Raw genomic sequence first — 8,607 nt, forward strand, 5'->3', positions numbered from 1 at the left:
AGGGAAATAATCTGGTCTCTAAAGGGTGTAGAGAGACTTTTGGGAACATACCCATGCTTTGGCTTCAGGATGACCTTAGAGTCATTTGGCCCGAATTCCAAGCAAACGGGGCTCACAGAGAGCGCCTGTAAATCACCCATGCGTTTGACTGATGCTAATGCCAATAGCAGGGCAGTCTTCAACGTCAGGGGGCGAAGGCCTATGGACTGAAGCGGTTCGAAGGGAGGGCCCTTCAGGGCCCTCAACACTGTGGGTAAGTCCCAAGACGGAACCGTGATGGGGCGAGGGGGATTAATCCGCCTTGACCCCTTTAAGAAACGAACGACCAAGTCGTTCCTTCCCACAGATTGACCGTTTACAAGGTCATGGAATACCGCTATAGCTGCAACATAGACCTTGAGCGTGGAGGGGGATCTCCCCTTATCCAACAGCTCTTGCAAGAAGGACAATATCACAGATATGTCACATAAAATTGGGTCCGTACCGCGGGTGGAACACCAGGCGGAAAAGACAGACCACTTGAGATCGTAGAGCCGCCTCGTAGAGGGTGCTCTAGCTTGTGAAATAGTACTCAAAACCGACTCAGGGAGACTTAAAGGCTCCCGTCTAGAGCCCAAACGTGCAGCGCCCACAATTCCGGTTGGGGGTGCCAAATCGTTCTGTTCGCCTGTGTTAAGAGATCTCGTCTCAGTGGCACGGGCCATGGTGCTCTTGAGAGCAGCCTGGGAAGATCTGGAAACCAATGCTGGTTCTGCCAGAATGGAGCCACTAACAGGACTTTGAGTTTCTGTTCCCGCACTCGCCTGATGACCTGTGGCAGCAGAGCGATAGGAGGGAATGCGTATAACAGGAGATTGGGCCATTCTTGGGTCAATGCGTCCTGTTCCTTCGAAAAATAAATTGGGCAGTGATGATTGTCCTTTGAGGCGAAAAGATCTACTCGCGCCCTGCCAAAGACAGCCCATATTTGCTGAACCGTGTGAGGGTGAAGCGTCCATTCGTCTGAGGAGACGTTGCTCCGAGACAACATGTCTGCTCCCTGGTTCAGTTTGCCTGGCACATGCGTCGCTCTTAGAGAGCGGAAGTGCAGCTGAGCCCATTTCAGGAGACGTTCTACCATCGTAAATAGACGTCTCGACGAGAGGCCCCCTTGGTGATTTATGAAGGACACCACTGTCATGCTGTCCGAACGGACTAAGACATGGTGACCCTTCAGCGCAGGTAGAAGGGTGTGAAGGCCTAAACATACTGCTAGCATTTCCAAGCAGTTGATGTGAAGGCGACTCTCCGCTTTCGACCATAGGCCGAAAGCAGGCTGGCCGTCGCACAGCGCCCCCCAACCTAAGTTGGAGGCGTCTGTCGAGACCGCTTTCCTTCTGACCACCAAGTCCAGGGGAACGCCCTGTTCCATCCATTGAGCGCACCTCCAAGGAGCCAGGGCTGCTATACAGGCCCGATTTACCTTGATGCGCTGGCGTCCCAAACGCCACGCTTGAGGAGGAACCTTTGGTTTCAACCAGAACTGCAGGGGGCGCATCTGAAGCAGACCCAACTGAAGTACTGGAGATGCTGAGGCCATAAGGCCGAGCATCTTCTGAAAAACCTTGAGAGGGCGAAGGGCTCCTATTTTGAAGGAAGCCGCGAGCCTGCGAATGGCTTGGGCTCTCTGCGGCGCAACTGCTGCCTTCATTTGACATGAGTCGAAAACTGCTCCCAGGAACGCAATGCGTTGGCTGGGAGACAGCACGCTCTTGGCAAAATTGACCTTGAGTCCTAGGCACTCTAAGTGGCTGAGGATTAAGGCTTTGTGGTGTGTTAGCTCGCTTTCTGACTGGGCTAGGATGAGCCAGTCGTCCAGATAGTTCAGGACGCGGATTCCCATCTGTCTCAGAGGGGAAAGTGCTGCGTCCATGCACTTTGTAAACGTGCGAGGGGCTAACGACAGTCCGAACGGAAGGACTGTATATTGATATGCCACTCCCTCGAAGGCGAATCTCAAGAATTGCCTGTGATGGGGGGCGATCTGAATGTGGAAGTATGCATCCTTCAGATCTAGTGAACAAAACCAGTCCCCTTTGCGTATCTGCGAGAGGATCTGTTTTAGTGTAAGCATTCTGAACGGCCGTCTCATGAGGGCGCGATTCAGCTGTCTGAGGTCGAGGATGGGGCGTAGACCGCCATCCTTCTTTGGAACGAGGAAGTAACGGCTGTAAAAACCTGACTCGCTCTGTGTTGGGGGGACCGTTTCCACGGTGCCCTTGGCCAACAGATTCTTTACCTCCAATCGCAAGACGTCTGCGTCTTTGCTGCGAACTGAGGTGGTGATCACACCATGAAAGCGAGGAGGTCTTCGAGCGAACTGGAGTACATAGCCTCGTTCTATTATACCCAAAACCCATTTTGACACTCCGGGGATGGCTTGCCATGCCGCGGATCGTGTCGCTAGGGGCTGCAATGGTTCGCACAGCTGTATGCTGTCTGAAAGCATTGGAAGAGGAAATTTGCTCTTTTCTTGAAAATGTTTGTTTTTTATCTTTCCCGCTATCACAGCGGTTTGCTGTAAGGGCACTGATATAAAGGGCCCGTGAGTTACAGCTACATTTTTTACAAACATGAGTTCCCTTACACTCGGAACAGAACGGAGTGTAGAAGGGCTTAAAAGAGGCACTTTGGGGGCTGGTCCGGCTGCTGCGAGACTTGGCCCCTCCCTCTTCCTGCTGTTGAGATCAGGAAGACGCTGGCGGCGCCTGGTCCAGCACCACTCTTGGCCGAGGTCCCTGACGCTTAGGGAAGGGAAAGCGCTTGGCTGGGCGTGACCGAGGACGGAGCTCCGTCTGAGGCGCTGGTTGCGCAGCTGGGGGCGTGGCTTTCGCAGGCTGCTGAGTCGGCGCCGGCTTGGGGCGACTAGGAGCCGTTGCAGAGCTCGAGCGTTTGGGCAGGAAATGTCGCATAGCTTGGGACGATTTCTGCGCCGCGGTGAAGCGCTCCGCGAAACCCTCGACAGCTGGGCCGAACAGGCCGGTCGGCGAGATGGGGGAGTCAAGGAAGGCGACCTTATCCGCGTCCTTGATCTCCGTCAAGTTAAGCCACAAGTGGCGCTCCAGCACCACTAAACTGGCCATCGATCGCCCGATCGCCTGAGCCGTCATCTTCGTGGCGCGTAACGCCAAATCCGTAGCGCTACGTATCTCTCTGAGCGGTGAATCGTCCAGGTTCAACTCGTCCAGACCGCGGAGGAGCTTTGCTTGGTACACCTGGAGTACCGCCATAGAGTAAAGCGCTGAAGCTGCCTGTCCAGCAGACGAATACGCTCGTCCAGCGAGGGTAGAGGTCGTTCTGCAAGGCTTAGACGGGTGTGACGCCCTCGCCTTCCAACCGATAGCGGTGGGCGGGCAAAGGTGCGCAGCAACTGACTCGTCCAGCGGGGGCAGCTTCTCGTAGCCCTTTTCCTCAGCGCCATCGACCGTGGTGAGGGCAGCAGAAGAGGAAGTATGAAGGCGGGCGGAGTATGGAGCACGCCAGGACTTAGAGATTTCGTCGTGGACTTCGGGGAAGAATGGTGAAGCTCGCTGACGAGGGGCCTGGCGGCGCCCCGGCAGAAACCATTCGTCCAACCGGCTCCTAGAGGGCTCCTCGGGAGGAGACCATTGAAGATCCAGCTCCTCAACAGCTTTAGATAGGACGCGGAACAGTTCGGCGTCCATACCGGCGCTGGCGGCGCTGGATTGCGCAGACGGCAAGGGGGCGGGGTCATGGGAAGAGCCCGACAACTCCTCTGCGTCAGATGCGGCCAATGACATGCTGTCATCCTCGCATTCACTTCCTCCGAAGGAGACCAGATCGCTCGCAGCCGCAGAGGGACGCTGGTCAGGATGCAGGAAGAGAACTGGCGATTCCTCTCCATGTGGTGAAGGCGAGGCACGCGGGGTCTGAGCCGGCGTGAGCTCGCCTGTCACCACGCTCTTAGATCTCTTGCCCCGCTGCTTCTTCCTAGCAGGCTCTTGCGAGGAAGTAAGCGGGAGGGCGCGAGAAGCGGCGTCGCTCTCTGAAAAGAAAGCTAGCCGCGAGCGGAGGGAAGTGAGACTCATATTCCCGCAGTGGGAACATTCCGTCTCATTGAGCGCAGCCTCAGCGTGGGCGTGACCCAGGCACGGGACGCACTCAGCGTGAGTGTCAGCGGCGTGCAGAGGGGCTCTGCACGAGCGACAAAAACGCCGTGGCATTTGGAACAACGCCGTAGAAATTTGCTCTTAATTTGCTCTTTTAGATGTTCGCCGGATAGCAGCAGGGAATCAGCTCCGGAGCGTCAATCCGCCGAGCAGTGAAGATCCGCTGCGAGGCTCGTCAACGGCGAAGAAGAGGCTTGCTTGAGCGAAGTCTGCGTAGTCAGTCTCTGCGAAGATCAGAAGTCGTCGCTGAAGAAGAAGGATCTGAGTTCCCTATGGCGAAATGCTCGCTTATATAGCCAGATGCTCCGCCCCTTTTGGCGCGATCGGGCGCGAATCATCGCCATAGGTTTGTGCATCTCCGCTGCCGAGCCATTGGTTCGTTTCTTTAACACTGCACGAACCAATGGCCGTGCAGTTACACTGCGTTATTGAAATGCTTCAGTCTCAGGAGAAAAGGAGCTTTTCCCATAGCGTCTTTACAGACGCAGTACGAGTGAAAGTATCGAAAGGGAACAGCGTTTTTGCCTGCGGTGTCTACCTTTAAAAAGATTTCATTTATAATTTTTATTAAACTATTATAAACATTAGCATCATTAACAACAATAGTAGCATTCTGTAAATCTGCTTTGAAACAATATGGTTTTGGCCAAACACTGTAGATTAATGCTGTTTTGATTGGTTTTTAACCCGTGGAAATGGTGGATTTGGAAATCCTAGCGTGGACTTCAGAGAGACGGTGGAGAAGTTCACTTCCAGAACAAAAATTTACAAATAATGTACTCACCCTCTTGTCATCTAAGATGTTCATGTCTTTCTTCCTTCAGTCGATGAGAAATTATTTCTTTGAGGTAAAAATTTCAGGATTTCTCTCCATTTAGTGGACTTCTATGGTGCCCCCTGAGTTTGAACTTCTAAAATGCAGTTTAAATAAAAAAAAGGGCTCTAAACAATCCCAGCTGAGAAAGACGGGTCTTATGTAGCGGAACGATCGGTTATTTTATATATATATATATATAAAAAAAGTTTTAAAAAAAAGACAATTTATGTCTTGTCTAGCTCTGTGTGAACTCAGTTCACAGTTAGGGTCGGTCAAAAAACTCCCATCTCATTGTTTCATCCAACTTCAAAAGTGAATGTTTACAAAGTGAATGTTCAAAGAAGATCAAATGCTCTTTGCAAAAAAAAAAAAAAGGTAAAACAGCGATGTAGGGTGATTTTTGAAGTTGGAGAAGAATGTGAGATGGGAGAGCTATAGACAGGACAAGCATTTGAGGTTAAAAGTTATATAAATTGTCAATTTTTTTAGAAAATGACTGATTGTTTCTCTAGATAACACCCTTCTTCCTCGACTGGGGATTGTTTAGAGCCATTTGAAGCTACATTTAAACTGCATTTTGGAAGGCACCATAGAAGTCCACTATATGGACAGAAATCCTGAAATGTTTACCTTAAAAAAACTATTTCTTTACGACTGAAGACAGAAAGTCATGAACATCTTGAATGACAAAGGGGTGAGTACATCATTGTAAATTTTTGTTCTGGAAGTGAACTTCTCCTTTAATTGTGGTTTCCTGATTTGTTGTTAATTTATTTACATTATATATACAGTTAAAGTCAAAAGTTGACATACACTTTACAGAATCTGCAAAATGTTCATTATTTTACCAAAATAAGAGGAATCATATTATTTTTTGTTAAGTATTGACCTGAATAAGATATTTCACATAGAAGATGTTTACATGCAGTCCACAAGAGAAAATAATATAGTTGCATTTTTATAAATGACCCTGTTCAAAAGTTGTGTGTTGTTACCTGAATGATCCAAGGCTGTTTTGTTTAGTGATAGTTGTTCATGAGTCCCTTGTTTGTCCTGAACAGTTAAAACTGCCTGCTGTTCTTCAGAAAAATCCTTCAAGTCCCACAAATTCTTTTTTTTTTTTCCGTGTGTGTGTATTTGAACTCTTTCCAACAATGACTGTATGATTTTGAGATCAATCTTTTCACACTGAGGACAACTGAGGGACTCATATGCAACTATTACAGAAGGTTCAAACACTCACTGATGCCCCACAAGGAAACAAAATGCATTAAGAACCAGAAACGTTTTGAATTTGAAGATCAGGGTAAATTTAACTTATTTTGTCGGCGCCGATGGCCTTGTGATACATTGACATACAGCGCCGTTGCGCTCCGGGCGTCCTGTGTTCGAATCCTGACTCGAGGACCTTTCCCGATCCCGCCCCCCGTCTCTCTCCCACTTTGCTTCCTGTCACGTCTGATCTGTAATATCATAATAAAGGCAAAAATGCCAAAAAAAAAACAAAAAACTTATTTTGTCTTCGGGGAAACATGTAAGTATCTTCTGAAGTGTAGTTCTAAATGAAAAAATATGATATTTAGTTAAAATAAGAAAAATGTACACATTTCTATCCTGTTCAAAAGTTTTCACCCCCAGCTCTTAATGCATTGTTTTTCCTTCTGAAACATCAGTGAGTGTTTTAACCTTCTGTAATAGTTGCATATGAGTCCCTCAGTTGTCCTCAGTTGTGTTGTGAGTGTTTTATATAATTTTGAAATTTTATTTTAGTTTTAGATTTAGTTATTTTGAACGAATTTTTGTATGTTTATGTTTTTTTTATATAGTTTTAATTTCCTTTTTCTATAATAACCCTACACTCAAAAAGAATTCAAAAACAATTTGATTAAGATGGATTAATTTTGAGTATTTTTTAGCTGTGAGCTTAGAGAGATGGAGATGTTGCCGTTGCATCTTCATCTTCTTCCTCCTTCAGCAGCGTCACTTTACAACACCCAGATGGCTAATGATTAACACACACAGAATAACGTCCTGCCTTTATCTGTGTGGCTGTAAACAGGCTTTCACGAGAAAATGGAAAAGGAAATAAAGTCCTGTCGGGATGTTTAGAGGAATTCATTCACGTGACCAAAGTAGCATTTTAATTTCAAAAATATGATACTGTTCCATTCTTCATTTTCAGTGTGTTTTTTTTTTGTGCTCGTCAAGATAAATTGTAAAATAGTGTGAACTGTGTAAAAAACTTATTTTTGGATCCTCAATAAAGATACTGAAGTGTGAAAAAGGATCGTAATCTCTTGATGTGACAGACGAGACACTGCACTAATAGGCTGAAGTGCGGATCTATTTTTAAAGCGTGAGCCGTACAGATGCTGTTATATGTGGATGTATGTCATGCACACTGACTATTTGACAGTTTTTCTTCTCTATTTTATCTGGAACACAGATGTGTGTTTGCATGTCTGTCAGGTGTACTTAAAGGGATATGAACAATCTTTATTTTCTCATCTATTTTTCTCATTTTAGTATTTTTTTGGCAAATGACTTTCTCCAATGCTGTTAGAACTGAATACTAGGCCCCTATCTCAGTACTCAATTCTGTTTCTGTGGAAAAATTACACTTTTATTCTTCCTTAATAATTAACTTTTTCGAGCTCCCGCAAATTTTACTTTCACTTAAAACAGCCAATGAAATCAGGGATTAAAGTTCTCCGTCGCTACGACGGATTTCCTTTAATTGCAGCAAGACTATGATGGAGCTTCTAACATAGTGACGCCGCTCGAATCATTCACAGTTGAGTAATTAGCAAAAAACACAGAGCAGAGCTTGAATTTCAGCGCGGGTATTAAAAACACTTATTGGAATGTATCATTTTTATGTGCTTTTGAGTCTTGCTTATTTAAAGTGAAAGAGAGACTCGCTTGCACGCTCTCTTACGCCGGTTTCACACTGCACGCGTAAGCAGAGCGTAAGCAGGGCGTGCGCAGCACGTAGGCAGAGCAGAAGCGGCGCGCATCCATTTTCCTTTCACACTGGAAGCGTTTGTCGCGCGCAGCTGAACTGCAGCTTGTGTACTTCCAATATAGACAAGTATTGTTCATTCAGTCACGCATTTCAGGTGTTCTCCAAGAACTGTCTGTCATGTGCTTTGATTTGTGATATGTTGTAGATTTAAGTAGCAAATTAGAAACGCTAAAATATTGAATATATTTTTAGACAAAGATCGTCTTAATGATTACCAGTTAGGTTTATGATAATTATAGCAACAGTTTTTCAATAACAAAAAGAATATGTAAAATTATGGTATTTTGGTATTTGTTTTACATTTGTTGCCATGACATGGTTAGATTCATATGATATTTTCATATTTTTTTATGGTGGTTGTCCAACTTTGAGATAATCACCACGTTTATAATGAAACCATTATATTTAAAAACATGTTAAAACATCATATAAAAATATAATTTGTTGGTACCACTGTAAATCTATATTAAATAATTATAGGATCTCCTTCAGTACTTTCAGAATCTTCTCTTTAAAAATGATTTTATTTCTGTATTTTAAAATGTTTTACATTAACATTTTAATGGCAGTAGTATGTTTACTAATTAGCCTACTTG

The sequence above is a fragment of the Garra rufa genome, chromosome 16, assembly GCF_049309525.1.
Source record: "Garra rufa chromosome 16, GarRuf1.0, whole genome shotgun sequence".
Taxonomy (NCBI): Eukaryota; Metazoa; Chordata; class Actinopteri; order Cypriniformes; family Cyprinidae; genus Garra; species Garra rufa.